This window comes from Bos grunniens, chromosome X (genome assembly GCF_055505025.1).
Source record: "Bos grunniens cultivar Pamir isolate PY7600 chromosome X, Bosgru_T2T1.0, whole genome shotgun sequence".
Classification (NCBI taxonomy): Eukaryota; Metazoa; Chordata; class Mammalia; order Artiodactyla; family Bovidae; genus Bos; species Bos grunniens.
In genome coordinates this window covers 72,986,276-73,004,415 of record NC_141194.1, presented here as the reverse complement: position 1 = coordinate 73,004,415, position 18,140 = coordinate 72,986,276, and positions in this window count along the sequence as shown.

The window sequence follows — 18,140 nt, the reverse complement described above, 5'->3', positions numbered from 1 at the left end:
CTGTCAATCTATTAATTACCTACCCTGCATATTCATGGGGGATTTGATTTAAGTTGTTTGCTGGCCTAGGGTTTTTTTCCCATTTTCTTTAGTTTAAGCTTGAATTTTGCTGTGAGAAACTGAACATCTGAGCCTCAGTCAACTCCAGGTCTTGTTTTTGCTGACTGTATGCAGTTTCCCGAACTTTGGCTACAAAGAATGCAATCAATTTGATTTTGGCATTGACCACTTGGTGATGTCCATGTGTAAAGTCATCTCTTGTATCATTGAAAAAAGGTATTTGCTATGACCAATGCATTCTCTTGGGAGAATTCAGTTAGCCTTTGCTCTACTTCATTTTGTTCTCCAAGGCCAAACTTGCCTGTTAACTCCATGTATCCCTTGAATTCCTACTTTTGCATTTCAACCCCCAATGATGAATGGAACATCTTTTTTTTTTTTTTTTTTTTTTTTTAGTGTTAGTTCTAGGCTTCCCTGGTGGCTCAGATGGTAAAGCGTCTGCCTACAATGTGGGAGACCCAGGTTCAATCCCTGGGTTGGGAAGATCCTCTGAAGAAGGAAATGGAAACCCACTCCAGTAGTCTTGTCTGGAAAATCCCATGGACAGAGGAGCATGATAGGCTACAGTCCATGGGGTCGCAAAGAGTTGGACACGACTAAGCGACTTCACTTCACTTCACTTCACTTCACTTCTAGAAGGTCTTCTAGGTCTTCATGGAACTGATCAACTTCAGCTTCTTTGGCATCAGTGATAGGGGCATAGACTTGGATTACTGTGATGTTGAATGGTTTGCCTTGGAAATGAATCATGATCATTCTGTCATTTTTGAGGTTGCACCCAAGTACTGCATTTTAGACTCTTTCGTTGATTATGAGCCTATTGCATTTATTCTATGGGATTCTTTTCCATGATAGTAGATATAATGGTCATCTGAATTAAATCCATCCATTACTATCCATTTTTGTTCACTGATTCCTAAGATGTCGATGTTTATTCTTACCATCTCCTGCTTACCCACGTCCAATTTACCCTGATTCATTGACGTAACATTCCTTACAGGTTCCTATGCAATACTGTTCTTTGCAGCATTGGATTTTACTTTCATCACCAGACACATCCACAACTGAGCATCATTTCTGCTTTGGCCCAGGCACTTAATACTTTCTGGGGCTCTTAGTAGTTCTCCTCCAATCCACTGTAGAAATTTCAGATCTTAAATAAAATTGTAATCAGTAAAGTATCATAATTCTCCTCCTTCACAGCTGTAACTCAAATGTAGTAATTATTTTCACCTCAATCCCAGGATATATTGTACATTTGACACTGAGAATGCTAGCATGATGAGATGTTAAACATTTCAGCACATTTTCCTCATTACTACCAAGTGTGGGTCTCACCTAAATGAATACCCCCATAGGCAATGAAGCAGTTTGGAAGTCACAAACCTAGTTACTCAGCTCAATTCTCTGCTGTCTTTATTAGAGCATCTGCAATTTATCTCCTAAAGTAATGATTGGACTGCATCTTGTAATCCAAGAGGTATTTATCAGACATCCACTCTGAAAAAGAATCAATTATTTTTTAAAGTAGTTAATGATGAAACAAATAAAAATTATGATAATGTTTATTTTTTGGTGTAGTATTTTCTCTTTACTTTTTAAATTTATAATACAATTTTTAATACAACTATTACAGTTAAGAATGTGCTGATAACAGAATTATGGTATCATCATGATTAACACAACATAGCTATGGAAACATTTGGCTGTTGTTTCCAGACTTCTTCTTAAATGTACTGCACTCATTGCAAAAGAACAGCTACACTATTTAGCTATGAGAGGAACTAAAACATAAGCTATTTACTATGTAGCTAATCTAAAGATAGCCACATAAACCAAACAAAATTCTTACTTTCTATAGTGCTCTTCTCTGAATTTATTATATCAAATAATTATACATACAATTAAGACAAATGGAAAAATTAATTTAAATAACTGCAAATAGCCAGGTATGTTAAATACTTTTATTTTTTCTACTTTTTATTTACTATTTTGGTAGGTCAAAGTGACTTTTTCTGGAACAGAGCCATGAAAGTCCCTCTGAGGACTTGTGGTGAGATTAACAGTAGTGCCTTGCCAATACACAAATGATTCGCTTCTGACATGTTTCCCAAGGAATCCAGTTTGGCCATGTTTACCCTCAGTTGGTATTACTGACCAAAGACCCTATAATTTTGAATGTGTTGAATGCTTTTAATATGAATTTGAACAAAGTCCTCTCATTTAACAATATTCTAACTTTGTGAATAAAAATTAATTCAAACAGTTTACACAATGGTCAAAAAGGGGACTTCCATTCTTGGCCCTCAATTCAAATGTTAATAAATTTTATATGAAAAAAAAAAAAACACATTTTCAGATGTTAACAGAAAAAAAAAAAAATCCATATAAGGGAAACATAGGCTTTTGTGAAGACAGCCCATCGCTTAAAAAATATATGGTCAATATGGACCAATAGGTTAGAAAAATATATCATCCTAAATCCTAAACATGTTTCAATCAATTGTATTTACTTCTGGGAATATAACTATTTACTCCTAAATTTATCTATTCTAAGCTATTCAAATTGCTTCTGCTGCTGCTGCTGCTAAGTCACTTCAGTCGTGTCCGACTCTGTGTGACCCCATAGATAGCAGCCCACCAGGCTCTGCTGTCCCTGGGATTCTCCAGGCAAAAACACTAGAGTGGGTTGCCATTTCCTTCTCCAATGCATGAACGTGAAAAGTGAAAGTTAAGTTGCTCAGTCGTGTGCGACTCTTAGCGACCCCATGGACTACAGCCCACCAGGCTCCTCCATCCATGGGATTTTCCAGGCAAGTGTACTGGAGTGGGGTGCCATTCAGCAGACTAAAGCATGGTGAAATAAAAAAAAATACGTATTCTAGCTTGTGTAAAATTATAAAGTTGCTGATTTAAAACATAAACAGAAGATGACATCATTACAATACACAAGTTAAACACATCCAAAATATCACTAATTAAGTACACATCAATTTAGGAAAGAACATGTGCTACAGCAAGCCTATCTTTGAACTGCTATTTATTTTAGAAGCTACTTATTTCAAACTGCCCTTGTTGAAACTTCTTGTCAGGATGCTTCTTCGGCCTTTCAAAATTCTGTCAAAATAAACATTGTTATATTATTTAAATATATGAGCAGATAAAAGTGATTTTCACAGACTGTCCATAAAAGCACCCTTGCCTCCCCCGCCTCCCAAAATGTAAAATATGATTACTCCAAACCCATGGAATATATACATTATATATTCATATACTTATATATAATGCAAACATACAATTTACATATATAAGTAATTATATATTGTATATGCTTGTGTATATTTTTTAAAGAATAAAAAATGTAACCCATAATGCAGAAGACTCTCTGCTTTTATTTTTGTATGTATTCTTTTTTTTTTTTACTTTATTTTTATTTTTTTTTGAGAATTTTTTTAAAATTTTATTTAATTTTTAAACTTTACATAATTGTATTAGTTTGGCCAAATATCAAAATGAATCCACCACAGGTATACGTGTGTTCCCCATCCTGAACCCTCCTCCCTCCTCCCTCCCCATACCATCCCTCTGGGTCGTCCCAGTGCACTAGCCCCAAGCATCCAGTATCATGCATCGAACCTGGACTGGCATCTCGTTTCATACATGATATTTTACATGTTTCAATGCCATTCTCCCAAATCTTCCCACCCTCTCCCTCTCCCACAGAGTCCATAAGACTGTTCTATACATCAGTGTCTCTTTTGCTGTCTCGTACACAGGGTTATTGTTACCATCTTTCTAAATTCCATATATATGCGTTAGTATACTGTATTGGTGTTTTTCCTTCTGGCTTACTTCACTCTGTATAATAGGCTCCAGTTTCATCCACCTCATTAGAACTGATTCAAATGTATTCTTTTTAATGGCTGAGTAATACTCCATTGTGTATATATTCTTTAATTTAAACCTTCTGAATTGGAAATTGCATATGTAAGCTATCTATACAGGCAAGAAAACATTCTGTGCCCAATTAGGACAAGAAATTTAGTAGCGGAAGGTTTTGATATTATGATATTTGGTTAACACTGTGGTTAGGCTAAGTTTGGGAAAGAGTAAGAAGTAGCTATGAAACGGATATTTCTTTTTAATTAAATCTTGAAAATCTGCTTCATATTGCAGGCAGAAACACAAAATGAATGCAGATTCCTTATATGGTGGTTTAGTCACTCAGTCATGTCCGAATCTTGCAATCCCATGGACTGTTGCCTACAAGTCTCCTCTGTCCATGGGATTTCCCAGGCAAGAATATATGAGTGGGTTGCCATTTCCTTCTTCAAAATTCCTTATAGTACTAGGTCAATTATAGTAATTTAAAGACATCTTAAAGAATCTTGACAGAGTGAAAACATTTCCTTTACTTCAGGTGGATTTCTCCAATTATACTCCATGCCACTTCAAGTAGGCTTTATTTAGAAAAATGACTATAACTACAAAAACAAGTCATATATGAAAATTGGATGCTAACTATTTTCATTACTAAAAGTTTGTTCAATTTTCTAAAGTCCCTTACATCTCAATACACACGTATTCCCACACACAGAACATCAGTGGTTACCAGGAGCCTGAGATCAGATCAGATCAGATCAGTTGCTCAGTCGTGTCCGACTCTTTGCAACCCCATGAATCGCAGCACGTCAGGCTTCCCTGTCCATTACCAACTCCCGGAGTTCACTCAGACTCACGTCCATCGAGTCAGTGATGCCATCCAGCCATCTCATCCTCTGTCATCCCCTTCTCCTCCTGCCCTCAATCCCTCCCAGCATCAGAGCCTTTTCCAATGAGTCAACTCTTCGCATGAGGTGGCCAAAGTACTGGAGTTTCAGCTTTAGCATCATTCCTTCCAAAGAAATCCCAGGGCTGATCTCCTTCAGAATGGACTGATTGGATCTCCTTGCAGTCCAAGGGACTCTCAAGAGTCTTCCACAACACCACAGCTCAAAAGCATAAATTCTTCGGTGCTCAGCCTTCTTCACAGTCCAACTCTCACATCCATACATGACCACAGGAAAAACCATAGCCTTGACTAGACGGACCTTTGTTGGCAAAGTAATGTCTCTGCTTTTGAATATGCTATCTAGGTTGGTCATAACTTTCCTTCCAAGGAGTAAGCGTCTTTTAATTTCATGGCTGCAGTCACCATCTGCAGTGATTTTGGAGCCCCCAAAATAAAGTCTGACACTGTTTCCACTGTTTCCCCATCTATTTCCCATTGAGTGATGGGACTGGATGCCATGATCTTCGTTTTCTGAATGTTGAGCTTTAAGCCAACTTTTTCACTCTCCACTTTCACTTTCATCAAGAGGCTTTTTAGTTCCTCTTCACTTTCTGCCATAAGGGTGGTGTCATCTGCATATCTAAGGTTATTGATATTTCTCCCAGCAATCTTGATTCCAGCTTGTGTTTCTTCCAGTCCAGCGTTTCTCATGATGTACTCTGCATATAAGTTAAATAAACAGGGTGACAATATACAGCCTTGACGAACTCCTTTTCCTATTTGGAACCAGTCTGTTGTTCCATGTCCAGTTCTAACTGTTACTTCCTGACCTGCATACAGATTTCTCAAGACCAGATCTGGTGGTCTGGTATTCCCATCTCTTGAAGAATTTTCCACAGTTTATTGTGATCCACACAGTCAAAGGCTTTGGCATAGTCAATAAAGCAGAAATAGATGTTTTTCTGGAACTCTCTTGCTTTTCCCATGATCCAGCGGATGTTGGCAATTTGATCTCTGGTTCCTCTGCCTTTTCTAAAACCAGCTTGAACATCAGGAAGTTCATGGTTCACATATTGCTGAAACCTGGCTTGGAGAATTTTGAACATTACTTTACTAGCGTGTGAGATGAGTGCAATTGTGCGGTAGTTTGAGCATTCTTTGGCATTCCCTTTCTTTGGGATTGGAATGAAAACTGACCTTTTTCAATCCTTTGGCCACTGCTGAGTTTTCCAAATTTGCTGGCATAATGAGTGCAGCACTTTCACAGCATCATCTTTCAGGATTTGAAATAGCTCAACTGGAATGCCATCACCTCCACTAGCTTTGTTCGTAGTGATGCTTTCTAAGGCCCACTTGACTTCACATTCCAGGATGTCTGGCTCTAGGTCAGTGATCACACCATCATGATTATCTGGAACGTGAAGATCTTTTTTGTACAGTTCTTCTGTATATTCTTGCCATCTCTTCTTAATATCTTCTGCTTCTGTTAGGTCCAGGAGCCTGAGAAACCTAGAGTAAAACTTTAGGAGCAACTGTCTGTTAAGACTTGTCAGCTGTAATGATAAAGCAGCTCTGAAATTTTAATGTGAGTTGATGGGAAATTGGGATTTGACTTAATAACACCTTGACTTTGTATCATACTTTTCTCCTTTTTAAAGGCACAGGATTCTCATAACATACTATGAGACTAGTTGTATGCAAATTCGTAAAACGTCAGAACTGAAAGAGTTCTTTGCTTTTATCTTATCTTCTCTTCATAGTGGCTGATGCATGTTGATGTATAGCAAAACCAATACAATATTGTAAAATAAAAATTAAAAAAAAAGAAAAAAATAAAGATAAAGAAACCAAGTTTCAGAATTTGGATGGAAAACCTTAGGGCAAATGTACAAAATGGAAGAAGCACTGATTGTGGTTAGAATCAGATGAATTTGAGATTCTACTCTGCCACTCTTGTACTGTATAAACATCCTTGATCAAATAATTTAAGTTCCTTGAGTCTCAGTTTTCTCACCTGTAAAATATGAAACACTATGCCTAATTTTTTGACATGTTGTATAGATTCAGTGAAACTATGTTTGGAAAATACCTAGCACAGTATTGGGCACAAAGCAAGTACTCAACTGGAGATAGTTCTATTCTTGTAGGATAGTCTACAATGAAGAGAGACACATATATCACCAGGAATACATTTATTAATTGAAGCAACGTGTACCAGTACATAAAGAAGGGAGACTGTTGGCCAAGCTTAAAAAATATAGCTTACTACAGTAGTAATAACATAGTAATATTGTTTACTAGGGTAAGCTGAACCCAGCGTAGACAAGGAACAAGCAGGGAAGCTGGACAAAAACTTGAGGAGCCACAGGAACTGCAGACATGTTCATTCTCTCTGGGCAACAGCAACCAGGGATCCTCAGGTAGGACTTACATACTTGTACAGAACGAGAGTGACTCGTGGCCAAGGGGGTACAATGTGATGCTCATGCACAGTGCTACAAGTGATCCCAGGTGTTACATAACCATGCAAAGTCTGCAAAGTCCTTGTTTACAGAACAAAGGTTGATAAGGCATGAGGAAGTGGGGGGAGAGAGCCTTACTGACAATATTTTGTTAATTTCTCCACATCCTTTTTTCATTTCCCCACATTCCATTCCATCAGGGTCTCTTGTCCCACAGAATACGTAGGTTCTGCCCTCTGCAGCATCTTCCTAGCACATACTGCCACCATTTACATCCGCATACCACCACAACAGTAGAGTCTACAAAAACAAACCACTAGGGTGCAAGCTATACTCCAATACAGAGCAAAACCCAAAGCCAGGTACTGGACAAGCTGGCCTACCATTCCTGCAATGGGTCTCCAGTAACCCATTGTATGTCTTTTCTTGTGTCATGTGCTATAATGCTACTGTAATTTTTTTTTATGATTATCTGATATATACACACAACATTCTGTAACCAGTAATGCACACACACCACCTTATGTGAAAGTTAACAAATTAAGGGCCATTCAATTCAGCAAATCTGTTTGCCTTATGTGCTACATAAGCCTAACAGGGTTAAGGCTTGCTGTGTATAATTCAAAGCACAGGCAGTATTCAAAGCAAGGGCAGTAATTTGTGCCTCAGTAACTATAGCTACTCCTTGGCACAAAAACAGGGCCAAGGGGTAGTACCACCAGTGAGTCTATTTCACTCTGTATCACACACGAACTGTGTTCCAATTGACAGTTCTGTGTGGGATAGTTGCACATACTGAGGCAGGCAGGTAGAACTGGCCTCATGTGCACTCTCCCATCCAATTCCCGTGTAAGTGTAGCCATCTGTAAGATCAACATGCACGGAGTGTCATGAGGGACAAGGGTTACACTATTGGCTTCTCCATAGCCCAGATCAATGCTAACATTAACACACAGAGACAGGGGTGTCCACCCTACTGGCTCAGAACCATTCCTTTTTTCCACTCAAAGGGGTCCAATGTCCCATAGTTCAACACTCACAGCTGGAAATCAGGAGTACATGTTCTCCTTGGGGGCAAAGCATACATCTTGCATAATCAGGTGCTTTGTTTCATTCCATACAGCCATGTTCTGCTCCAACCAGAAAGTGCTGTGTTTCCAGGTCCAGTTAGTCACAATCATAGGCTGAATGCTCCAGGGGAGTTCCACGGCAGCTCCAACAGGGAGCTCAGTGCAGACCCAACATACCAACACATTTTGTACTGTTGTGTAGGTATGTGTCCAATTCGCAATCATATTGGTCATGATACACCTACAGGCAGAAAGACAAAGAGGCACCAGCACAGCTAATTCCTTTCCATCTAACAGAACACATGCAAGCTTTGTGTCTTGGGAGAGAACAGTTCCTGGCACTGGAAGTTTACCTGGCTTTATATACCACACCTTGTTTGCCTGATAACAGGGGAACTCATGACAGGCCACAGGGAGAGTACGAAGGCACCTTTCAGCACCAAGGTGGCTCTTTGAAATCCCAGCTTTGTAACTCACACATGAGGGTCCAGATGCTTGTCACCCAGGATACAACGTGGAACTCATGTTGTAGCCTTTGCCCCCATGGGGCTAGGAAAGCTACCCACTGCATGTGCAGTGCCTTTATCTTCCATGGCCAAGTCCAGTCTACTGTTTGTCCTTGTGAAATCCCAGTTGGAGCTGGCAACAAGACATTAACTTGGGTTCCCCATCCAGGCTTTAACAGAACATCTGCTGTTATCACTTGCAGTTGGATAGTTGTCACAACAGGATGCAGAAGAGCCTCCACAGGGGCAACACCACTCCTGAGAGGTTTTTCATTAAGGACCTGCAAAACCATCCATAGGCATCGGGCCCATCCCTTCAAAGAGGGGGTATCAATAGACATCTGTAGACCTCACTTCAGCAAGTCATTATATCACTCAATCACACCTGCTGCCTGTGGGTGGTATGGGACATGAAATATTCACTGTATTTGAGGTCTATGTGCCCATTTCCAGACATCCTCTCTGGTGAAATGTGTACCTTGGTCAGTTTCTGTGATTAGAGAATGGCTGTACAGGGCTATCAGTCAGTCAAGTGCCTTAAGTGTACAGTGCTGATCAGTGGCCTTTCATGGCCAATAAACCAGCAAACCTGTAGTTGTGTCTACACAGAGCAAAGCTGGCATTGTTTGATGTTGGCAAAGGCCCTATAAAGTCTACTTGCCATTGAGTCAGAGGAACCCTTCCTCTTACCATGTGTCCATCAGTGGCTGTCAGCCTGTGGGGAGAGAAGTCCTCCTGGGCACATGTGGAGCAGTCATGATAGGCATCTGTTATCTCCCTCTAGGAAACAGGACAATCACATCTTTTGGCAACTGCCCACATGTTTTTTGTTCTTGCATGATGCAGGCACCAGTGGAGCCAAGCTGCTACCTCATTAGGAAGGGCTTGATCCACCCACTGGACACACACTAGCATATGGACTTCATCATTCCCCAGGCTCCCCATAGGCAGATGCCCAGTTACATGTACTACTGTTATGTCTTTTTCACGTCTGAAGTCCCATAAGTCTTGCCACATGGCTTATCCCCACAGGAGTCTGTGGCCTACTAGCCACTGCTGTGTATTCCAGATAGTGATCCATAGGGTTAGGCCTTTGTAAACTGCACAACTATCAGTACAGATAATGAGGGGCACTGCTTCATTCTTAGCCACCATCCAGACAGCACATAACTCAGCCAACTAGCTGCTTTCACCAACTCTGGTGTCAAACCACGTGGTGCCTGTGGCAAAATGGATAGCAATGGCAGTCCTGGAAGAGGCTTGACCTCTAACAGATCCATCAGTTTACCAGGCTTGGGCATCTACTTGGGGTTTACCTTCTCTAAATGGAGAGGGTTCTGGCTCTGTCATTGTTGGGGTGTTTCCCAACGTTTCCACTGTAAATGTAACAGATCCTAGACTATGCTGCAACTCTTGTGACAATGAACTGGAAGATAAGGAGCTCCTTTGTTCTAGGGATGCTCCCCACTTGGCCAAGTCCAGGGTTTGTGACTCTCCTGTCTTGGGAGATGATACCCAGTAGTGTAGCCAGCCCACTCTAGGACATGTTGCTTTGACAAGCTCTGGGGCCTTCCCTGTGATAGCCTCTGTAGACAATAAAGTGGCATACACAGCTGCTAACTGCTTCTCCACCAAGGTGTACCTTGTTTCTGCTCCTTTCCACAATTAGGACCAAAATCCCAAAGAAGAGTGCAATGGTTCTTGTCATTGCCACAAATCCCATCCAAACCCTTCCTGGGCAACACGTACATCTAAATCAAAGGGCTTAGTGGTATTCACAACCTGCAGTGCCTGGGCCTGCTGCACTGCTTGCTTAGTGGCTTGGAATGCCTGTTCCACAGTATCTGACCATTCCCAGGTGAATCCCTTCTTTATCAGAAAGTATAAGGGACATGCCAGTTGGGCCAGGTGAGGTACAAATGTCTTCCAATAGCCCAAGAGGTCTATTGTAGGTTTGTAACTGAACCACAGTTATAGGTTACTGGAGCATTTGTATTTTATCAACCACCACTTCTGGTATAACTTTTGTCTTACCTGACCAGACAAATCCTAAGAACTTGACAGATAACCCAGGCCCTTGGATTTTTGTGGCATTCATAGCCCACCCACATGATTCCAAATCCTTTATAAGCTTTGGTGCACACTGTACTGAATCTGCAAAAGAATCAGAGGTTACTAACACACCATCATTATAATGAAACAATTTCACCGATGTAGGGCATTTCAATTTCCCCAAGTCTCTTGCAACCTGCTCATGACATATCGGGCTATGTAGATACACTTAACGAAGGATCTGAAATGTCCACTGACATGGCTCCCAAGTGAATGCAAATTGATCTTGAGTCTCAGCTGCTATAGCTACAGAGAAAAAGGCATTAGCTAAGTCCACCACATAGTGATAAGTGCCTAGCACTGTGGTCAATTTGTCCATCAAGTCATGGATCGAAGGCATGGCAGCATGCATAGGTGGCAACATTTTATTCAGCTCTCTATAGTCCACAGTCATCCATAATGAGCCATCAGGCTTTCAAATGGGGCACACAGGGGAATTAAATGGACTCTGTGCAAGCAGTACAATTTCCACTTTCACCAGCTCGGCAATGGTGGCATGGTCATGGTCACCTGGTAGATGATATTTTCTCATAGTCACTACCCTCCGGGGTGTTGGCAATACCTGTGAGGGATGCTTTGCATATGCCCTCATAATGGCCTTCACCACAGGCACTTGGAGATGGAATTCCCCCCAAAGGTCTGTAGCATTAAGCCTTGAAGAATATCTAACCCCAAAATTAAGTCATTGGGATTGGGGACACACACACAGTGTACATTCACACAGAAACTTGTTCAATTCTAAAGGTAAAGACATGGCTTTTACAATTTGGTCACCGTAGCCATCAATGTGTGCTCTGCTGCTAAGTCACTTCAGTCGTGTCTGACTCTGTGTGACCTCATAGAAGGCAGCCCACCAGGCTCCCCGTCCCTGGGATTCTCCAGGCAAGAACGCTGGAGCGGGTTGCCATTTCCTTCTCCAATGCATGAAAGTGAAAAGTGAAAGTGAAGTCACTCAGTCATGTCCGACTCTTTGCAATCCCACGGATTGCAGCCCACCAGGCTCCTCTGCCCATGGGATTTTCCAGGCAAGAGTACTGGAGTGGGGTGCCATTGCCTTCTCCAATGTGTGCTCTAGGACCAAGGAATTGCTCTTGTTTGCCATAAATTAGGCTGCATTCAGCACCAATATCAACCAGAGTCATTACTCTTTGTACATTAGCCAGTGACCAGTGGATTGCAAGTTCTACATGGGGCCTCTTGTCCTTGCATGGGCTCTCTGTGCATACACCTTGGCCTGAGCCCTATTCAAAGCAAAACAAAGCATTGGCAGGACCATCTCTGAATGGCATAAAGTCCCCTAATTGAATTGCCCATACCTCATGCTGTGGGTGATTCTCATACCTGGCAAACTGTTTTTCTGAACTCAAATGCTTCCATAGCTCTAAGCATATAACATTAGGTTGTTTATCAATTTTATTTTTGTCAGCTCCCACTGCCAGCAAATCAGCCCACATTTGCACTTGTATCACCCCGGTGGGGCCTTTACCAGCTTGGCCCCTCTTTGGGGTCTTCACATTCCTAACACCTTTGGCCTGCTGCAGCCCTTCTGCTTCTCCCAAGCTAGCCATCATCAAGGTTACCTCATAGATAGGGCATCCCACATAAGACACAAGTATAACAAGCAGGGATCCAAAATAGGTAGATGGAGCATTGTTCAAAATGATCTTACACACCTCCAGTAACACCTCCAGATGCTCATCACCTGGGCCTTGGGTATTTAGTTTGAACATCACCTGTCTCATGCCTAGCTCTTTCATTACCTGGGTCAACTCGGCATAGGTATGCCATTTATTCACAGTATGCCTGAGCTCTCCCACATTCTCCTACACAGTGCAGATGGCAACATTAATCCATTCCATCAGATAATGTGTTTAGTTAGGGGCACCCTGCATGATCTGCCAAGCATTCTTCAACCTTTGTCTCCACAAGGGGTGCCTGGTTAGAGATGCTAGCCATTCTACCTAATCCCCAGAACAAAGGATAACATCCACCTCTGTGTCCCAAAGTCACAAAACCCATACTGCCAAGGGTTCCCTGTGTGTTTGCCAAAACAGCTGACCCAAGTTGACCAAATCTGCATGAGTATATGGTTGATATGTCATGAACTCAGTCACATTGGGGGCCCCTTGTGGATGCTCCCCGCTCCCCAGGCCATAGGCTGCTCGTGCTTCACTTTCTGCTGCACAACAGGTCGCTGATAAGCAACAATCTGTGGGCTCACAACACTCATCATCAGCTCTCAATACCTAATAATGTGAGGCTCCATGTTCCTCAAGGCAATGCAGCTCTTGATCCAGCATGCATATTTGTTGCTCCAGCTCCTCTGCTATCTCTGAAGTTCATGCACTTATGCAGCATCACAGAGAGCACCATCCATATTTGCCTTCAAGGAAATCAACAAAATCCACCCACGTTGCCAGCAGCAGTATGTGCCACTTTGTCCAGCAATCAAAAATTTACTGCCTGTAACACATCTTCAATACTATCCAGTGACCCATCCACCATCTCCCAGTCTTCCAAGGGGGCTCACGTGGAGAGAACCATAGCCACTAGGTACCACATACTGTGTGGTAGCCACTGGCTTCCTCATTCAATTGGAGCCCCAGGCTCCCCTACCTACTGGGTATCCTGCTGACTATGCCAATTGTCTTACTTCTCATACTGTTTGCTGAACCCAGGGTAGATAAGGCACACATTGGGAAGCTGGAAGAAAACTTGAGGAGCTGTAAGAACTGCAGACATGTTTATTCTCTTTGGGCAACAGCAACCGGGGGTCCTCAGTTAAGAGTTACATATTTGTTTTGTACAGAACAAATTGGCTTATGGCCAAGCTGGTACAATGTGATGAGCATGCGCAGTGCTACAAGTGATCTCAGCTGTTACATAACCATGCAAAGTTATTGTTTACAGAACACAGTATGATAGGGCATGAGGGAGTGGGGCAGAAAGCCTGACAGACACCATTTTGTTAATTTCTCCACATTCTTTTTTTCCCCACAACAGTCTTTGATAATAAAACTAGTTTTGGGTTCTGCTAGCCACCGTGATTTTAGCATTGGGACCTTTTCAATCTTATGAGAATTTCCCCATGCCATTAAATATTAGAAAACATAATTTTAGTAGCTACATACTATTTTCATGATATGAATATTTCACATTCTATTGTAAATACACATTTCTTACAAACTCAGTATAATTGAGCTTAGTGCAGCTATCAACAGCGTAATCTTTCTGCATTGGCAACTTTGTCCCTAGTGTTTATAGCCTATTTTCTTCCAAGGAGGTAGACAGGTGATAAACAATTCATTGATAGATAGAACATATTAAAATAATTGTAAATTTTAAGCTTTCAGGTAGAAGAAATTTGTTTTGTCACAATTCACATAACTTTATCATTCCATTACCATTTAGTTCATTTGATGTGAAGTTCATTTGATGGCTATTTGGCATGATTGAAGATAGAACAAGAAAATATTCTTCATTACTAAATGCTTGAACAGTTAATACTAGCATGTCTTCCTGCTCTACTCCTTTTGTAATATTGTGACCCTCCTGTTTCTAAGTTTTTTCTTTTTCTAAGTTTTTCTCTAACTTATCAATAAAGGAAATATTTAAAGAATAGGCAGAACACAGCTAAACCCATTTTTGGATGTTATTTCATGCCTTTTACCAGGACTAAATTCCAGGAATAATAGAAAAAGGTCTGGTGTTCATCATCAGCCCAGAGACACAACTGGTAATCAATTGGCATTTTGTCTGACTTGAAGCCACAGACCTTGTACATTGATCTGTAATGTTCTCACTTGCATTGCAATGAACTACTTTAGTCAAACATCATGGATTCCCTGCACTGCCACCATGTATCCTGTCCTGAGATTACTAATGGGACAAAAACTTAAAAACAGGGGGGGTCACAATATTACAAAAGGAGTAGAGAAGAAGGACCTGTTAGTATTAATTGTTCAAGCATTTAGTAATGAAGAATCAGGCCAAATAGGTAGCCATCAAGTGAACTTGATTGCAAAGCTGAATCTTATCAATAGTAAAGTGACCTTCTAAATCTAGATGGAAAAACTCAATTTCTTTCTGAAATGTGTAAACCTTCTTCCCTTTTATAGTTCTATTTTAGCCAGTGCTTACCCAGGAAAAGTGTAACCCTAAAACTAATACTCACTCATTGACACCTTTTTGGAATAGGACTGTTAGTGGGGACTGTGGAAATGCAGCTATCATATAGATATTCCTGGATCCATTCCTTTCTCTATAGATTGCCAGTTAGGCCAGCTGTACTTATGCCTAGTAGTAAAGGACACAGTTGACCAGATTTGACTTCAAGCACTGCCAGCACTGAGTTTGTCACATTAGCTTTCTTTTGAGTTATCAATAACAGAATTCTTTGAAGAGATCCAGAAACACCATTGTAACTGCCAGTATTATGCTATATACCGCTATGAAGTGAAATAAAGTGTTAGTGGCTCAGTCGTGTCTGGATCTTTGCAACCCCATGGACTGTAGCCCACCAGGCTCCTCTGTCCATGGGATTCTCCAGGCAAGAATACTGGTGTGGTTTGTCATTTCCTTCCCCAGAAAATCTTCCCAACCCAGGGATCAAACCCAGGTCTCCTGCATTGCAGATGGATTCTTTATCATCTGAGCCACCAGGGAAACCCATATATCTCTATAACACTCATCTACAACCTGCATCATTAAATTAGTACATTTCTCCATCCTAGGGTCTCTGGAAAATCTAATAAAATTGTGCATAAGTGGAAACAATGTCAAATATAGAACTCTATAGGAGCAGGAGTGAACATTATCTTTCCATATGCATTGCTCTTTCTCCTTCCCTATATATGACTTCACTGGGGTGACAATAGTTTTTTTTCTCTGTCTCATGTTCTCCCTACTAGTAAACTCAGGACAGGATATGCAGTAGGAATGCAGTTAATTTATGCTGACTGACAGATGTAGCTCAGTAAGATGGAAGCAAGACCATTACAAAACAGTTTAGAGAGGTCTGTGTCCCCAAGTTAGACAAATTTCGATTTTGTAGCTAGCTGTGTCTTCAGGCTGATGATAAACATTGGGCATTTTCTATCATTCCTGGAAGTTGGTCCTTGTTAGAAGCATTAAATAACATGCTGAATTCTAGTTTAATTTCATGATTTCTCCTTGAATTTTAATTGTTCTACTATCCTTACCCCTATTTTTAAAGACTCAAGGAACATGAGAAGTGTGCATTTCTGAATGATAGAAGATAATAGCTCTGACTACTGTCTTACTAAAAGAAAAATTAAAATAATTGCTTAATCCTTAATCTCCTCTTCTGAAAACTCCTACACATTCACAAAGGAAGGCTAATCAGAGCTCAGAGAGGTCGAAGGCTAGTGCATCTAAGCATCAGTGGGCAATAAGTCCCTGAGAGTCCATTCAAATTAGACCTCCAAGGGGCATAGTTCTGAAAGGAGCAGCTGGAGACCCAGCTGACATCAGTCACCTCTCTGTAGAATATAACATTACAGCTCTGCAATCCAGATGAATAAATGCAATCCATCTGTGGGGAGTGGCAAGAGCTAGCAATGAATTTAGAAGTAGCAAGAATGTATTTAGGGATAATTTAACTAAGATGATCTCCAAGATAATCCCCAGAGTGTAATTTCCAGGTGTATTGATAAAATCTTGAGGATTTGAAGGATTTAAAATCTTTGAAGGGATTCCAACTGTCCTATAGTCCCAAGTTATCTTAACACTACTTGTCAAAGATTACAGGATTGCAATATTATAGATACTTTCATTTGGGCTTTGTGAGACCACAAGTCAAAGCCAAGAAAGCATAACCTAGAATTTAGAAGGATTTTACTTGGCCTTATCATGGTTTTTAAATAAGTGTGTTGAATGCTATTTGGCAAGATATACATTCTTCTGTTATCTACATCACTCATCTTGTGTCACATTCTACCATCTTCCTGCATAACTCAATGCTCCTGAAGAAAATCTCTCAGGTCCCTTCCATCTCTGATAGACCCATGGTCTATAGTCTTGATGAATTAGGTCTCAGCAAAGCCTCCTAGTATATTGGAAATCTGTGTTCTTTTAAGACATTTTAGAAAACTAAGATCATGGCATCTGGTTCCTTCACTTCATGGGAAATAGATGGGGAAACAGTGGAAATGGTGACAGACATAACTTTTTTGGGCTCCAAAATTATTGCAGATGGTGACTGCAGCCATGAAATTAAAAGATGCTTACTCATTGGAAGGAAAGTTATGACCAACCTAGACAGCATATTAAAAAGCAGAGACATTACTTTGCCAAGAAAGGTCTGTCTAGTCAAGGCTATGGTTTTTCCAGTAGTCATGTATGGATGTGAGAGTTGGACTATAAAGCTGAGCGCCGAAGAATTGATGCTTTTGAACTGTGGTGTTGGAGAAGACTCTTGAGAGTCCCTTGGACTGCAAAGAGATCCAACCAGTCAGTTCTAAAGGAAATTAGTCCTGAATATTCATTGGAAGGACTAATACTGAAGCTAAAACTCCAATACTTTGGCCACCTGATGTGAAGAGCTGACTCAGTTGAAAATACCCTAATGCTGGGAAAGGTTGAGGGCAGGAGGAGAAGGGGATGACAGAGGATGAGATGGTTGGATGTCATCACCGACTCAATGAACATGAGTTTGGGTAGGCTCCTGGAGTTGGTGATGGACAGGAAGGCCTGGTGTGCTGCGATTCATGGGATTGCAAAGAGTTGGACACGACTGAGCGACTGAACTGAACTGAGGGAATTCCTGCCAATATACTGAAGGTAAGATAAAGTGGAAATATTGCAGGAATAAGAGATGGTGTCTATAGATAGAATAGTTGATATGAGTGAAAAAAAAAAAAAGGGCGGGAAATATAATGTGTCTCAGTAAAGACACATTTCTGCTTGACATATTTGTTTTTTCCACAGAATTGAGGGTGTGTAAAGGCCAGGAATTTGTGCCTGTGGCCACTTGTCCTCAAGTGGTCTAGTTCTGGAGATACAAAAGTTGTCACTATTGACCAAAATTATTACAAGAATTCTGTGTAACCCAAATAAACATAAGCTGAGAATCCCCTTTCTCACAATCAATGAGCAAAACAAACTCACCTCTGATGAAACTAAGAGATTCCCATAAAGA